The 17,102-nt window shown below is 52.4% G+C and overlaps 1 pseudogene; it reads right to left on the bottom strand.

Moving 5' to 3' along the window:
• Positions 1-9,648: 9,648 nt before the first annotated feature.
• The window catches only part of LOC101435685 (glutathione peroxidase 1-like), a 29,703-nt pseudogene continuing 22,249 nt past the window's right edge, over positions 9,649-17,102 (bottom strand).

The following is a 17,102-nucleotide window of genomic DNA, read 5'->3' as shown; positions in this document are numbered from 1 at the left end:
CTTGCACTCTTGTCTTGCAGCACTGGGAATCTGTGTCTCTTTTTGTTGCTTCATCTTGCTGTGACAGCTCTCCATGTGTGTGGCACCACTCCTGGGTGGCCTGTGCTTTTTTTGCATGGGGTGGCTCTCCTTGTGGGGTGCACCCCTTGCACGTAGGGCACCCCTACACGGGGGACACCCCCATGTGGCATGGCACTCCTTGAGCATGGCAGCACTGTGCGTGGGCCAGCTTCACCACATGGGTCAGGAGGCCCTTGGTACTGAACCCTGGACCACCTATATGGTAGGTGGATGCTCTATCAGTTGAGCCACAGCCGCTTCTCTCACTTAGCTTATATTTAAGTTCACTGATTCTTTTTTTCTGCCAGCTCCAATCTGCTGTTGAGCCCCTTTAGGGATTTTTTTGTTTTCTGTTACTATTGTCTTCAGCTCTTATTTGATTCCTTTTTCATAATTTCCATCTGTCTGTTAATATTCTCTGTGCCCATCTCTTGTTTTCCTGATTTCCTGTAGGTTTTTTTTCTTCTTCCACGTTTTCCTTTAGCTCTTTGAACATATTTAGGAACTTTTTTTTAAGTTTGTGCCTGGTATGTTCTAGGTTTGGTTTTCCTCACTGATGGTTTTCTTTCCTTTTTCTCACTGATGGTTTCTAATGCATTGATCTTCTCCTTTGGCTGGGCCATTATTTCCTGTTTCTTTGTGTGTTTTGTAATCTATTACTAAAACATAGACATTTTGATATTTTATGTGATATCACTGGAATTTCGGGTCAGAGGCCTCTGTTCCTTACGCTTGTGTCCATCTAGTGTTATGACAGCTTTCCCTGAATGCCAGGAGCCCATGTGGAGCCATTTCCAGAAACTTCCATTCATGGCCACTGCCATGTTGCCACCATGGGCAGCTAGGGAGCCCACTCACCTGGCTGTGGGAATGGCACATGCCTCCTCCCTCCTAGTGGGGGTCTCCATTCTTAAGCCCCTTCCCCTCTATTGGCTTGTTTATAATGGGTGGGATAAGGGATGTTGGAAGGAGCAGAACTAGGAGTCAAGAGGGATGGGGTGATAGGGGGAGCTGGGATAACAGAACCAGGAGTTCTGCTTTCATTCATAGCCTAGTCCTTGCTCTCCCAAGCCAGCCAAACCGAGCTTGAAACCCACTGCTGGGGCCAAGTGGAGCTGGGAGGACGCTGGAGCTGGCTCCCCTGGCAGTAAACAGTAGTAGGAAAATGCAGCTGTTTGTGTATAAACTAAAGCTTGTTCTAGTACTGGAAGCTTCTGACTCGGGGGCCCACCGGCTTGGAGCGGAGAACATCATGGGGAGAAAAATCGTGTTTGAGTTGTTCCTGCTGGGCCCTGGGGATTCTGCTGCCCTCGCTCCGCATCCTGACTCCCTCCCCGGACCTGCCCTGCTGCCCTCTCGCTCCTGTCAGAGTCCAAACAAAGCCCAGCTGCGGGTGCCTCGACGTTCACGGCTGTGCTCGCAGCCCCTGTGCAAACACGGCAGCTCTGGGGATGCCGGCACTGGGTGAAGGCCAGAAAGCTGGGGTTCGACTTTGCTCAGGGTGCGCTGAAAATGTGCCAGAGGGGGGTCACGGGACCTGGGGCAGAGGTGCCCTCTGGGCTGCGGGCTGGCAGGGAGCAGACACCCGTGGTCCACGGGGGCCGGAGCAGCCCCGGCCCTGGAGGCAGGACGGCCGAAAGGAGTGAAGCTGGAGCTCGGATATGGGCTCAAGCCCACGCCGTGGGGGCCCAGGGAAGAAAGTGGGGGACGCCCAGGGGAAAAAGGCTGGAGACTCAGAGCCACTGAGGAAGGCAGCTAGGGGATGGGTAGCTCCTTCCATTCTGGCCTGAACTGGCTGTGTAAAGAACACGCACACTGGCCCTTTGCTGTTGTTGAGTCAACAGCCAGGCATTTTTATCTTTGATCAGCAGGTCACCGGGTGGAGGGCGGGAGGCTGTCGGCTTAGAAGGAGGAGGGTGGGAAGGCGAGGCAGCATCACTTTTCTCTGCCCCATAGCTGTCATGCAGCAAGGCGCTGCCGTGGAGACTCTCCGGATGGGCTCCTGACTGCGGCTCCCACATTTACAGGCCCAGAGAGGAGGGGGTGGGGAGGGAGGGGTGGGGAGGATCGTGCTGTCCTGATGGATGGGCCTGGCAGCCGCCGCAGCCACCCTGCTGGGGCTGGGGGGCCCTGGGCTCTGCAGAGCAAGGTCAGGCTAAGGGCAGAGCTTCCTCGGAGGGGGCAGTTAGCAGGGGCTGGTGGCGGGAGGTGGGTGTCAGGGTATGGCCCTGCAGTCATCTGGGGGTGGGGAGGGGGGAAGGAAGAACGGGTCCTGTGTGCGAGAGAGAGAAAGATGTTACGCTCTGGGAGCACGTGGCCAGAGAGAGCCTCTTGAGTTGTCTTTGTAAAGGAAAGTTCCTGTGTTCCCCGTGGGTCTCCTGGGTGCCTGGGGGGTGGGGGGGGGTTGGGTTGGAATGCGGGGTGCAGAGGAGCAGATATTGCTTTTCTTGTCCCCACCCCTGCCTGGCCCTAGACACACACATCCACACAAACACACAACTTCCTTTCATTCTTTCAAAAATACAAATCTAATTTCCTCAGAAACCCGGCCACTTAGGTAACTGAAGTGTGTGAATTTACAATCTTGAACATAAAGAACGTCCCTCCTCCCACACATTTCTCCAGAATGCAATGCTTACGTTCTCCCCTGCTCACAGGCCAGAAAGTCCACGTTGCCCCGTCCACACTCCACCCTCAACCCCTTTTAAGTCCAAGAATGTGGGGGTGGGAGTGGCATGGGAGGCAGCTCCTCACCTGCCCCTGCCTCACGGTGGAGCCTGGAATCCTTGGAGGCTGGACACGCCACAGCCACAGCCAGAGACGGTCACTTAACTCTGGTGAGCGTCCAGCCTTGGAGAAAATTTGCCTGTGTCTCAGGTGGGGGCGAGTTGGGTAAGGAGTGGTAGGCAGTTTCGGACTTTGGAGAGAACTCAGGAAGTGGCCATCACGGTCTTCTGCCTTTCCAGTGCGTTCTAGAACCTGTGTCATGGTGCATGCGTCCGTTCCCAGAAGCCCCTCCGTGGATCTGGGGCCTGGGCATTTGCTCAGCTCACTGGCGAGGAACAACCCAAGGTGGAATGCTCGCCAGGATGCTTTCAGGAGCTGAGGCAACAGCGCTGGGGGCCGGCCAGCAGTCAGCTTGTCAAACGGCTGCCCCCTCACTTCATAAATTCCCCTGCCACTTCCCTGGGATACCTTGAGTTTGACCTCAGCGGCGCAGGGAGCAAAGTTCTTTCTTTGTCTCCTAATAAACAGCCTTGGTGATTGCCGGCCTCCAGCTGTTCTTCAGCCCCTTTAGCCCCACCTCCACTCACCCAAGAGGCGCTTTCTCCCTGTGAAGTCTCATTAGCAGGAGGCTCGGGGCCAAGGCAGTGCTCTTGCAGCCACCTCTCCTTATTAGTGCAATCATCTCCGTCTGAGGTGACGGTCTGAGCCTCTCCTGGGCAGCCAGTCTGCAGAGAGGCCCCTGCAAGCCTGCGGGAAATCGCCGCCCGTGTCCCCAGAGTGACAGGGCATTTTCCCCTGTGGACGGGAGCCCAAAGTGGGCACGGGTGTGGGGGATTCCGTAGGACTTTTCAGGACCCATGCAAAAGCAGCTACTGATGGTTCCAATCCAGGAATGCAAGGTCTCAGTCCTAGCTTCCTGAAAGCCGGGTCTTCTTTGCCAAGAGGTCCTCAGGGAGTCCTGTAAACTCAGGTTTCCTAGAGATTTGTCTCTGTGGGCTGCACCCTGTTCCCTGACACAGCTCCCTCCTTCCCTCAAGTTCAGTGCAAAGCCTGAACGGGTGAGAAAAATCTCATGAAGAAACTTGGGGTGCCCTTTTCAGATGGGTTTCTCCTGGATTTTAGGCTCTTCTCTGCCCAGGTCCTCCTCTTCTGTAGACTTCAGTCTACAAAATCCAAACTGCCTTCCCCTCCCTCCTAGAAACAGTTGTATAGTGGTTAAGAGTCAAAGATCTGCCATAGACAGGCCTGGGCCCTAATTCTGGTTCTGCCACTTACTGGGGGTGGGGGGTTGGGGGGTGGTAGTTTGAGTCTTTTGTGGACCCGGAAAATTATGTTCTTAAATTAATCCATTCCTGTGGTGTGAGCCTATCATAGGTGGGACGTTTTTATTGCTACAGTTTAGGGCCATTTGGTTAGATTACTTTAGTAAGGCGTAGCCCAGGGTGGGTCTTATTACTCTTACTGGAGTACTTTATAAATGGGATGAATATACAGAGAAAAAAGGCTGCAGAGACACAAAGGAGCTCAGAGAGAAACCGACAGAGGCTGAGAGAGAGGGGTTCCTGGAGGCCCGAGGATGGAATTGCTGGAGTACAGAGGCACAGAGGCCCCAAGAAGCTGAGAGGGGATGCTGGGGAAACGGGGAAGCTGAAAGCAACAAGACCTGGGAGAGCCTGATGCCTTGATTTGGACATTTTTCATGGCCTTAGAACTGTAAGCGTGCAGCTGCATAAATCCCCATTGTGAAAGCCAACCCATTTCTGATACTGCCTGGGCAGCCTTTTGCAAACTGAAACAGGAGGTGACAAAGGAAAGTTTCTGAAGCTCTCTGAGCCTCCGTTTCCATATTTGGAACCTGCGACATGTCATTTGGGAATGACCGTTTTAGTACTGACCATAAGCTTACAGGGAGTATTATAAAAGAGAGTGCATGTAAGATGCAAATACTAGCTATTATTATCCTGAGGCCTAGAGAGTGTTTTTGTGTGTAGAGTCTACATGGGCTAGGAATTAGTGCTTTTCCCTCTTGCCTGCATGAAGCATGAAAGTCCCAAGAACAGCACAGAAAGTTTGCTTCAGTGGGGAAAGATGTTTCTCTTTTTAAAGAACACATACAGGTAGAATGTCTCTGAAAAGCTACAAGACCTTGATAATGGTGGCTTGGCTGTCTCCAGGAAGGGGAGCCAAGTGGCCGGTGACAGGAATACTTTCCGTTATACATCTTTTGGATTCTTTTCATTCTATGTTTGCATGTAATACCTATTTTTAAAAAGAAAGAAAATCAATAAAAAATTTCACATTAGCAAAATATAAAAGAAGACATACCAGGAAAGACAGTCCTCAATCTTTCTTAATTCTTGAGAGCTCAAAAGTTTGGCTCCCACAGATAAGCAAAGGGGTGACGGTGAGAGGGTCTTCAGGGGAGAGAAAGATCTGAAAATATCAGGTCCAGGGGCACGGGGAGGCTGGGTGTGTCTGATTGGAGTAGTTTCCTCAGCTGGTTATTTTTTGCCCAAGTGCTTTGTCTTAGCCACTCTTCTGAGAAGTGGACACAATTCCTCTATACTGTTCGCCATCATATTTTATATTATTATTAGTTATTTGGATGCTATCTCCTCTTTGCCTTTAAAGTTCCTGGGGACAAAGGCCATGGCTTATTCACAGCTGTAAACGCTAGAGTTCCCAGCCCAGTACTTAGAACATAATTAATTCTCCATCAGTGTTTGTGAATGCATGAGTGCATGAGTGAGCGAGTGCCTTCGAGGCTTCAGAACCTCCTGGACAGGCCCTGATCTGTCCTGACTCTTGGGTCCTCAGTTTCCCATCTGTAAAATGGGAATGTGAGAAGTCAGTTAGGCTCTCCCAGGAATTCCCAGCTGCACTGTTGGCCCTGGTGGATGTCCAGGGAATTTGGGCAGCGCTCACTCTCATATGAGACTTCCCGTAGCTCTGCACACAGGTCTTGCCTTCTTACCTCTCCACAGGTGACTTCTAGATACTGCAGTCATAACCTTCCTGGACTCTCTGGGGCCTGCCACTGCCCAGCACAGGGGAGGTATCAGCCTCTAGCCTCCTCCCTCAGAGCTGCACCCTTCCACAGGCTGCCATGGTAAACCATCCATCCTCCAGCAGGGCCTCAAGGCAAAGGCTTCCTATTCCCGCGCCAGCTGCTGGATCAGGTTGTATGAATGGGGTGGATAAGGAAGGCACCTCTGGTTCTTTCATGGATCACCCATCTCTGGCCCAGCTCCTGGCCCTGCTCCTAGTAGGAGCTCATAGGGTATGGTGAGTGAGAAGGGACTCCTTTTGACCCTCTGAGTTATTCCTTCCTGGTCCTCCTAGGTCTGTCCCTAAGAGGCCCGCTGAGTACGGGTCTTGCCAAAGTACTTCTGTAAACAGAACATTTCTAGGTAATGGGTATAAAGGTTTTGGGTTTTAGACCTACAGAATCCATTGATTCCACCACAAATAACCCCCTTAGTTCTTTGTTCTCCCATAGTAGGGTGCCTAGGAGGTTGGACATTATGGGGCTGAGGGATGCAGTACAGTGTCACCAAGAATGGGACTAGCACCATCATAGGGCTTGGTCTTTTGCTTCCCCAATCACAGAACAGACTCCTGGATGTCCCCCAGAGTCGCAGAGACCCAGGGCAGCAGGAGCAGCAGCTGGCAAGAGTGCTACACCTTGCACCTATGGCCTTGCCCCAGCAATGCCCTTCTCCTCATCTGTATCTCTTCCACAATTTTCAGCCCTGGTGGAAGCACCTTCAGATTTATATGGTGCTATTTACTGGCCCTCTGCCAATTAGTGACACTTTGAAATTCCCTTATATGACGCACTGCTGCTCTGACAATAAACAAGTCATTAGCTGGGTCGGAGGGCAGCCTTCCAGCTGGTTTTGATTCATTGTTTCTAAACCGGCTCAAGAGGCTCATTAAGAGGCAGGGTCCCCAGTCCAAAGCGCAGAAAATCTCTAATGCTGGAGGCTGACACGTTTCTGAGCACCCAGGCGCTGGGTCACGGTGTCATCTGCTTCCGCACCTGGTCCCCATGAGGCTCATCACCCACCACTGGAGGGAATGCTGAGTGCTGTCAGAGCCCCCAACCTCATTTCCTCGACAGACATAGGACAAGAAAAGAGGCAGACTTGGAAGAACAACAGGGAAAGATAAAGGAAGCTGGTGGGAAGGAGAGGATTAGGTGTCAGGAAGAGAGTTGGGGAGAAATCAAGGTCCAGTGGGTGCCTGGGGTGGGGAGAAGATGAGAGACCTGAGTGAAAGCCAGGATGGTCGTGTCCACTTTGTGTTCTTAACTTGTAGCCTTCAGGGCTGTCAGACCTGGGGGTGATCTTGGGATCCACCTGCATTTTACAGATGCAGAAGTCAAAGCTACAGGAAGGCAAAATGACTCTTCTAAGCTCACCCAGCTTGTGCTCGAGATCAGACTAGAATCAGGTCTAACTCTTGGTCCAAATCTCAATTTCTGACCTGCACTGCTTCTTAGGAAAGAAACCATAACTCTGCTTTAGGGCTGGTGCTTCCTCCTTCTCCCTCTCTTCCTTTCTCCTCTTTCCTTGGGTCACCTCTTTTGATCACCCTCACACCTCACTAGCTTGTGGGATTCTGTCTATGAAGGGTTTCCATGTGGGTGTCTGAGATGTTGTGTTTGATTGGACAAATAAGGCAGCTTGTGACTGAGCACTGTGCTTCACAGTGGGAGAAACAAAGATGAACTAGAGAGGGTTTTAAAGGAGTACTTGATACATTTGCAGAAACTCACAAACTAGAATACAAAGCACAGTGAAAAAGTTACCAGTGAGCAAATGTAGAACTTTGAGTCTGAATGGTAAGTTCCAATAGCTGAATTCACAGTGGTGGGACCAAGGGGGACACCAGAATGGATGTAGCCCTAAGTGCTAGGAGCTGTAGTCTTGATGCCAAATGGGGGCAGGTGACATGATCTCTAGTTATAAGAGGCAGTGAGCTAAAATTGAGATTTCTGCAAAAATTAGGACCTGGTGAGGATGCACATCTGGAAATAAGAGTTAGGAAACATTTACTTACAGACTTAGGATAGTGACAACTAAGCTTGTCCCTAGTGGGACTCTGAATAGGAAAAAAAGGTAGACATTCCAGGCCTGAACTTTATGTGACTATAGTGACTGCATGTACACTGCTGGAATTCCCAAGCTGAGAAATTAATGTGAAAATAGGCCCCAGACCAGTAAAAATCACAGGATATCAAGCAGAAAGAAATGCAAAACTATTCAGAGGAATGCACCCCAGAGCAAAAACATTCTCATGGCAAAATAAAATTCCCTTTGAAGTTATACTAACAATAAGAAATTACAGATTACATGAGGAAATGATATGCCATTAGGGAAAGTCAGCAAACATATCAAACTGGGTTAGTGTTCCAATAACATAAAATAATATAACAATCTGAAAGAGGCTTTAAAATAACTTCATTTGAAATGATTAAAGAGCTTAAAAGGAAATAGAAACTATAAGGAAAGGGTAGGGTATTTTGAAAAAGAATTTACAAATTTGTTTTAAAAAAAGCAAATAGAACTTTCTAGAAATGAAAAATATGGTCATTGAAATAAAAGCTCAAGGGATGTGTCAAACATCAAATTAGACAGTGCTGAACAGAGAATTGGTGAATTGAAAGATAAATCAATGGGGACATTTTTGGGACTTGGAATTGTCCTGAATGATATTGCAGGGACGGATGCTGGACATTATGTATCCGCCATAACCCACTGAATGGACTGGAAGAGAGTGTAAACTGCAGTGTAAACTATAATCCATACTGTGTAGCAGTGCTCAAAAAGGTATTTATCAAATGCAATGAATGTACCACACTAATGAAAGAAGTTGTTGATGTGGGAAAAGTGGGGGGTGTGGGGAAAAGGACATATGGGAACCTCCTATATTTTTTTAATGTAACATTTTGTGTGATCTATGTATCTTTTAAAAATAAATAAAAAATATATTAAAAAAAAAAGATCAGATGAAGCACAGAAAGGTAAGGAGACAGAAAATATGAGAGAGAAGCTAAGAGACATAGAGGGTAGAACATGAGGGCCCAAGTTAGCGCTACATAGAATTGTAGAAAAAGAAGAATTGGAAGAATGGGAGAATGGCAATATCTAATTTTCCAGAATTGATGGGAGACATTCATCCTTGGAATTGAAGAAATAGAGAGTTCTGAGGAGAAACATGAAAATAAATCCGTACTTGGATCTGTTATAGTGAAATTGGATTCAAAGAAATGCAGCCAGTGTGTTGTAGGACTAAAAAGAAAGGAAGGGTTAATTCTGTCCAGGAATATCTGGGAAAGCTCTCGGAGAACTGAGATGTGAAGGTTGAATAGGATTTGAAGAGGTAGAGAATATGGTGACGCCAGAGGGGAGATCTAAGAAATAGAGGGGAAAATGAGTTTCCATCCTGTCTGACTAGTTTCTGAGCAGGTTTTAACACAGTTTGTTTTGACTTAAGTTACCTAGATTCTGGGCACCCCTGTCTGTTAACTAAAGGTTTCAGGGCACCTTCCCTGGCCCACGCCTTGACTCAAAGCTAGTCTTTCTTCTTCCTGTTTGGGTCCCTCGCCCTGTGTCTGAAGACCGCTGCTCTCCCCAGTCCATGCCTCTCCAGGCCTGGGAAGGCAAGTCAGCCCCGCCAGCCCTACTGAGACCACCCGTGAGCACCGTTTGCCCTTTGAGGCCTCTCCTCCTTTAGGGGGTGGTGTTGCTATTGGACTGTCCAACCTTCCTTCTGTCTGTCTGCCGTTCTTTGGGGCGAAGTGGACAACAGGCATGCCCTGCCCCATCTGTGTCTTGTTAAGCAGCGTCAGTGGCTTCAGAGGAAGAGCAAGCCTGGGTAGGGGAACTGGCTCATGAAAGCTGCCTGTAGCTGGAGGGGGAGGGAGGGTCAGGTGAGGAAGAGGAGAGGGCCTAATGGGAAGCAAATGCACAGGCAGGCCCCGTGCAGACCCTCCCCCAATTCGTGGGCCATTAGCATTCCTCAGACACCTGTAGACCCTTGGAACTGGCTGGGGATGGGATGTGCTGGCTCCCCCTCGCTGGGGCGCACAACAGAAAGACGGAGTTTGGTTCCAATTAAGAGGGCAGGGGGCAGCAGTGGACGCGGAGCAGGAGAACACTTTCTTGTATTCCTTAACAGCACACGTTTTCAGCTGGCAGTTGTCACGGGTCGCTCCACCTTATGGCCGTTCCTGGTGTTGGAAAGAGCTGGACCTGGGAGTGGACGGGCCTGGCCTTGACGCTCTTCACCGGTTTTGCCAGCACAGGCAACACCACCTCATCTCTCTGGTCCTCAGCCTCCTCCTCTGGGAGGACAAGGAGGGCCTCGGACTTTCCTGACAGGGCTATTGGGAAGGCCAGATGAGGTAGACCACCCCAGGGTGCCCAGCACAGTGCTTATTATGGGACGGACACACAAAGATTATTCGTTCCCTTTATTCCTGGGTTGGAAGTGTCCTTAGGGAAGGAATTGGGTCTTACTTGTCTTTGCAATGTCTGAGGTGGGTAAGCACTGTGCCAGGCACCTGCCAGTGAGTGAATGCCATACACGTGCTGAGCTTCTCCCCGCCCCCAGCGCTCCCCACACTGTGATACCATTCAAAGGTCGGCTCAGAAACCTGAGATGCCAGGAAGGAAAACGCCTACCTCCTATCCCTTGGTTCCTGAAGAATCAGTGAAATGAGCCTGGTGACAAGACTGCGAACCGACCAGTAAAGGGAAGTACTTCAGCGAGACCTCCTGGAGAACTTCCTCCCTCTCAAGGCCTGGGAGACTCCAGGGCCTTCGGGAAGGGAGGGGCCTGGGGCTGGGAAGGAGGCAGCTGCTGTGGTAGAGGGACCCAGCGTCCTTCGGGGGCAGCATGTCTTCCCTCTCCTTCTCTGCTGGCCCTCCATCCACGCCGGGGCTGGGATCAGGTGAGGGGCAGGCCGGTCTGCGGCTGAAGGCCGATGGAATGATCTCGGGGGAGGCCTCCCTTGGCACGGAGGCCTCTCTGGCTGGGGCTTGCGTCCACCTGCTCTCCAGCTGCTGCTGGTGGAGCCGTGGTCGGCCGGCATCTTCCACGCATCTTTAAGCTGTCTTCCCTCGGTGCCAAACATCTGTAGAAGTGGCTACGCCGCCGTTTATTTTCTATTTATCTTGGGTGTGACACAATCTCCATTCTTCACTTTAATGACTCTTCTCTTTATTATTATTGTCTTAACCACTCTGTTTATTTGCTTTCTTCCTGCCCGACTACTTTCCCTCGCCTCTCCTAGATTGGCTAGGACCCCTGCCAGCCCTCCCTGCCGCGCCGGCCCCCCCACCCCCAGCCTTCTCCTCTGGCATTGCAGGGCCCAGCTCTCCCTGCTGGGAGCCTCACTCAAACCAGATGTGGTTTCCTTCTCCTCTTCCTCCTCCTTCCCCTGATTTGCCAAGGGCCGCAGGGGGTAGAGGGAGAGGAGAGGCCCTCTACCCACATCCTGTTCTCTTCCCCTTGGCCTCCCTGCCCAGTTCTGCGGCCCACGCTAGGGAAGGGAGGGAGAGCAGTGCATGGCAGGACGCCTGCTCAGGGCCAGCAGTGAGTGGCTGTGGGTGAGGCTGGGCAGGAATCTTACTCCTGGGAACTTGTCCGCAGGAGGCCTTGGTCTGCTTTCTGCAACAGAGATGCAGTGGAAGGTTCTGGGCACAATCATGGCATCAGGTGGCCGTGGGTTGTACCAAGGACCCTTGGGCCTAAGTGTTGTCTGGTTGGCAATATCTTACAACGCTTTAGTACTACTTGGTTTATATAATGCCTTTACACCCACTGAGATGCAGGCTCTTTTGAAAAGTAAAGCCTGGGTTTGGAGACCTCGGCCAACCTGGGACACGCCTCTCTGTCTCTGGAATTCTCTCTAACTCTGGCCACCAAGGGTCATTGGAATCCAACCTCTTGGATTACCATAGTGATTGCCAGCAGTGATGTTATAGCTCCCACTGTGCAAAGAATATTGGACTACACAAAAGATGGGGAATGCAAGAGAAATTGAAGATGAACTCGCTGTCAGAGCTGGCCAGTATGACAAAAGACTTAAATCCTCATAGTCACCCATTAACTTGTTTAACCAGGGACCAATCCAGATTTTGTGGGGCCTGAGCTTTTACAAGTTGGGAGGGCTCTCTTTCAGGAAAAGAACTTGGAAGTATGAACAAAAAATGTCCTGGGGCTCCTCCCAGGATCCTGTGCAAAGGGTTATTAGCTTCCTGGGAAATCCTCCCCAGAATAGAGCTAAAACAAGTTCAAACTGAACACAAAGGCAGATTTGCAATTAAAACCATAGTTTCAAACAGACAAGACAACGGTTCTCAACAGTTAGTGGGCCCAGGAATCACCTGGCTTGAGCCTCCCCGGCAAGATCTCCTTCAGTTGATCTGGGATAGGACTTGAGTTCTGCATTTCTTATGAGCCCTGCAGAGGATGCCAGCACTGGACATCCGGGGACTAACCTGTAAGCAACACCTCCAATCCGAGGATGTCCTGAGGCATTGAGGAGGCTGCGAAGCACAAATGCCTTGCCCAGAGCCATGAGCAAATCAGTGGCTGAGGCAGAGCTAGAACTGAGTCCTGCGTTCCCGGTTCACTGTCCTTTCAACCTGCCACACTATTTCTAATCAAACTGCACTTCCTGAAGAAAGTGGGTTATTAATGTGGGGTAGGGACAAAAGAAGCAGGGAGAGGCAGGTCAGGTAAGGGAGGCTTGTGAGGGCAGGCACCTTTGGGTGAATGGCTTGCTCGGGCAGCGTCCCTGAAGGGGAGGGCACAGCCAGGCTGCCTGGGCCCCTCGAAAGGTGAGAGACCCTGTGGTCCCAAAGGAGGGGCCTAGGTCACTGGGGAGGGGACCTTTAATTGATGGCAGGTGCTTTAGGAGCAGGCTGGACGGAGCCTCTCCCAGAGCGGAATGCCGGTGGAATGGTGGCTCAAAAGCCTTCCGGAGCGCCCCAGGTCAAAGATCACCATCAAAGGCTCCCAATGACACTCTCATTAAGTCAAAGCACTGATTGGTCTCCGATTTGAACTTTATTTATTTGTTTGTTTTGGCTGGAGGTTTAGTCTAAACATAGATGGCAGTTCACCTGCTGGCTAATCAGCCTCCTCTTCCCGGGGAGACTCTCCTGAAGACACTTTAGGGCTGGGGGGGGGAGACTGAGGGGGGGGTGGTGACTGGAAGTCTGGTCCCCGCTACCCTGGGTGGGGGAGGAACCTTGGAGAAGAAGGGGGGAGGGGAGGAGGGCGAGAGCCCGGGGCTGAGGAGAGGCGCGGCGCCTCGAGGGGCCTGCACAGGCGACCTGCCCCTCGCTGGACCCCCTCAGACGCGTGTGAGGGGACACCCCAGGCCTGCTGGCCTCTCGTTGGAGGCGCCTCCATCCACCCGGCCGGCCCGGGGGAAGCCCGCACCCCGTTAGGCCCACGGAGAGGGGGAGATGGCTCCAAGTCCGAGGAGGCGCGGGGAGCCTCGCGAGGTCTGGCTTCCGGGCCGCGCCGCCCTCCGCCGCCGTCTCCTCCTCGCCCGGCCCCGGGCGCCGCCATTCGCGGCACGTTCCCGAGACGGCGCTGACTGGCCCCGGGGGGCCGGGGCCGTTCGGCGGGAGGGAAGGGACGAGCGGGTCCGCCGCGGGGCCCGCCGGGTGCCCGGCTCGGGGCCGGGGCGCTCAGGTGGGCGAGCGGCGGGGAGCGCGGCCGGCGCTGGGAGCCGGAGGCCGCCCGAGCAGGGCCAAGCCCCCTGAAAGCGGCCATTGTCTGAGGTCCCTGCTCGGAGAAGCCCCGAGTCAAAAGAGCTTGTTAGAGAGGGGCAGGCCGGAGACAAGGCGCCCTCAGAGAGCCAGTGAACCGTGCGAAATGACTTAAACTAACATCCCTGACTGCACTGGGCTGGGACCCAGGAGTCAGGGCCGTGTGTTCATCAGAAATTCATGGAAGGTGCCCCGCGGCTCGGCTTTCTCTGGCCGCCTTGTTCCTTGAGCGGTTTTTTCTTTCCAGTCCCGCGGCTCTGAAAGGGAGACAGGGGCTGCCTGATGGGGAAGATCAAGTGGCCTTTGAAAACCTCGCGCGGAGTTTATTAAACCCCGGGGCCCGGCAGGCCGACCTGGAGGCCCCGCCAGGCCTGGCTCCGCCTCCCCCGGGTGCCCCCTCGGGAGCCGGGCGGGTTCTCAGAGCCGGGACTTGGCAGGCCTGCGCGGGGGGCCGGGGCTGGGAGGAGAGGGGCGGCGAGGGAGGGCGGGCGCCTGGGCAGGGCGGAGGCCCCCCGCTCCCACGACGTGAGCCTTCTCCCCCCCGCCCCGAGTGTTTGTGCTAATGCGAGACACACAGGAGCGTGGCCCAGGGACCAAGTAAGAGCGCGGAGGAGGCTTCTCGGAGGGAGCCCGAAGATTCAAGGCTCTGGAAGCCCCTCCCAGGGACTGGTCTGGGCTGAGATGGCTCAAGGTGAACGTCGTTCCCAGAGGACTCCCATGAAAGGAAAGTGCTCTGTAAATCGCATAAAGGAGGGTAGTTGTAGAGTCCTCCATCTCACTTGTGTTTACTGGGACTTTGTCCCAGGGATGCTTCCAGGCACTGGACCTTCAGGGGTGGGTGGGAGCTGAGACGGAGGGGGCTGCTGCGGAGGTGTCAGCTTTCTCATGGGCACCAAGTTTAAGTCTGGCTGGATGGTCCCAGGCGGTCACTGCCCTTCTCTGAAGGGGGTGGGAGCAGGGGAGAGATGGGGGGTAGCAGAGCGCAGAGGCAGGCCTGTTCTCCACTTTCAACCAGAGCTGCTCCTTTTTACTAGGTTTCTGGGCTAGGAAGCCCAGTAAGATTTCTTTTCAGCATACAGTTCTGCTTATTTAAAATGTTGGAAACCATCCATCTAATCCATCCCTGCCTGCACACACCTTTAACACATGTTTTTGTCCTGATTCATTTACTGTGCCCACCCACCCTACCCCCCAGTGCACAAACTGTTCCTGAACTCCCTGCTTTTACTTCCGTGCATCCCTGGCTGGATGCTTCCAATAGAATGAGATCGATCTTTTCCAAATCAGATTTGGATTTGGAATACAGGTCTGCTTCTGCCCTTTTCATACTTCCTCTTTATACAAGTTCGAAGTCCTTTAAAGTTTGTCCCAACAGCCTTTTTCGCAGTTACTGTAGAGAGTAAACAGATGGGGACGGTCTCAAGCTGGAGTTCAAAGTCATTCATGGTAAATGTCCCTGAACCTGGAAGAGAGTGCAAGGTGTGAGGGGGTTGTATTTCCCCTCGGTTGCACACCTCTTTCTCCAGGCCCAGGCAGCTAACAGGGAAAGTTTTAAGGCCTGGCCTCCAAATTAAGGCCAGGACTAGTCTCCTGTTAGAAATAGGGACCTGCACCTTGTCCTAAAGACCTAGAAACCAGGGAGGACACTGGGATGGGCAGTGGTGGTGGTAGTAACTTCCCACTTGACTTCTTGGAGTTGACCAGCCAACCAAACCTGGGCTAGCTGAGAGGTTTCAGCTTAGGTACCAGCTCTTCCTGTTTGGAGGGAGCTGACTGGAGTGCACGGTGGGAGGGAGCCTGTCACTTTATCGAGGCTCAGTGGGACAGTGTCCCTAGCGATCAGTGATGCCTGCCATGAGCACAAGCTGGAGGAATGGTGGCGTCTGTGCTATGATTTTCCCATTCCTGCAAGAAGGGAGAGTTACAGATACTCATGTCAATCATCGTTTTCTGAATAACAACAAAATGAGAACACATGATCTGACAATAGGCCAGAATAGTTGAATTTGGGAACTGCGCCCCAAAGTTGGTACACGTGTCCATAGCATGTCCCTTCGTAGAATCATAGCTATTTAAAGCTAGTGGGGACACCTAAGAAAAAATAAACCTTAGTGGTTTCCAAACGATTTAAAAGCAAAACAGGACAGTCGCAAGTCTTTCCTTCAAGGAACTCTTACACAAAAACCCCAGCAAATAAAACAGATAAAAATGAGCTGTGCTGGTTGAAACAGGCTCTGGCGGGAAGCCCCCTGCCTGCTTGTGAGCTTCTACCAGCCCTCCTCCCCTTCCCAGCCTTGCCCTGGGGAGGAGCTCGTCGTGCTCCATGGGCCTCATGTGAAAACTGCCCATCTCTCCCACCTCCCTGCTTTCAGACGACTGGTTTAAAATGATTTTGTGGAGATGAAGTAATCGGGGCTCTGGGAAACAGGGCTGAATTCATGGCACAAATATCCTAGTAGCTGTGTCAGCTTTATGCACTGCACACACACCACCGTTACTGCCACCAGCGTCTGCAAACCCTCTGTGGACCCTGACTCCCAAGCAGTGAAGGACCTTGGGCTTTTGGCTTTTTGTTGTTGTTGTCATTGTTGAACCGTATCCCTCCTGGCTGCTCCCATACCCTGCTGTGCACACACTAGGACTACTGCGTCTCCTTCCTCTCTCTCCAGAGTCCTGGTCATCGGCCTGGGCTGCCTCTTTGTGTCACGGCGGCCCCTTCATCCCCTCCACCTGGGTACCTCGAATTCACTGAGTGTGTACGGGGGCAGGGCAACGGCAGCCCAGGACTCCAGCTCTTGGCTGCGGTCTTGGACAAGCTTCTGGCTCTGTGCCCAAAGAGCTTTCTGTTCTGCCCCACGTCCTCCTTCTCTAAGCCTGCACTTTGCTCTCCTCACGTACTCACTTCCCAGTTCTCCTCCTTCCTAACCTGTCCACTCCACTCTCTGAAATCAGCCCTGCTGGCCCAACTGTTCCCCCCAGTGTCATTTAAGAAGCCGTTCGCAAGCCAATTTCTTCCCAGGAACCTCCCTGGATTGAAGGGAAGTAAAGCTATTTTTCCCCCCATCTCAACCCATTCATCCTTATGCAGCACAAAGCCCACCGGCACATCGTGCAGGCAGCCTGCGCTTGTTTTATTCTGGGCACTGGCGCGCTGACATTCTCCTGATTTATCTCGGGCTCTTGATGTTTGCCCTTTGCCTCCATCCGCATAAGCACGGCTGTCTGAGACCTTCACTCCCATTGGCAGGGTTCAGCCCGACGTCCTGCCAGTTAGACATTTAATAAAGAGCGTATGATGCGCAAAACAAAACAGGCTATGTCTGCATGGGGAAGATGGCTGTGCGGGCACCGGCCCGGCTAGGAGGGCTGCCGGAGGAGGTGGCGCGAAGGAGATGACTGTGTTTTAGGCTCTTCCTCCTCAATGGGAAACTTTGGGTCTATGTTAGCTGAACTTCCCAAGAGTGCATACAAGTCTCCACGGCCTGAGTTGAGGTCAGGGACCCCGGCTTTGCTGACAGC

This window comes from Dasypus novemcinctus, chromosome 27, assembly GCF_030445035.2.
Source record: "Dasypus novemcinctus isolate mDasNov1 chromosome 27, mDasNov1.1.hap2, whole genome shotgun sequence".
In the NCBI taxonomy this organism is placed as follows: domain Eukaryota; kingdom Metazoa; phylum Chordata; class Mammalia; order Cingulata; family Dasypodidae; genus Dasypus; species Dasypus novemcinctus.
This window is presented reverse-complemented; position numbering and strand designations above follow the sequence as displayed.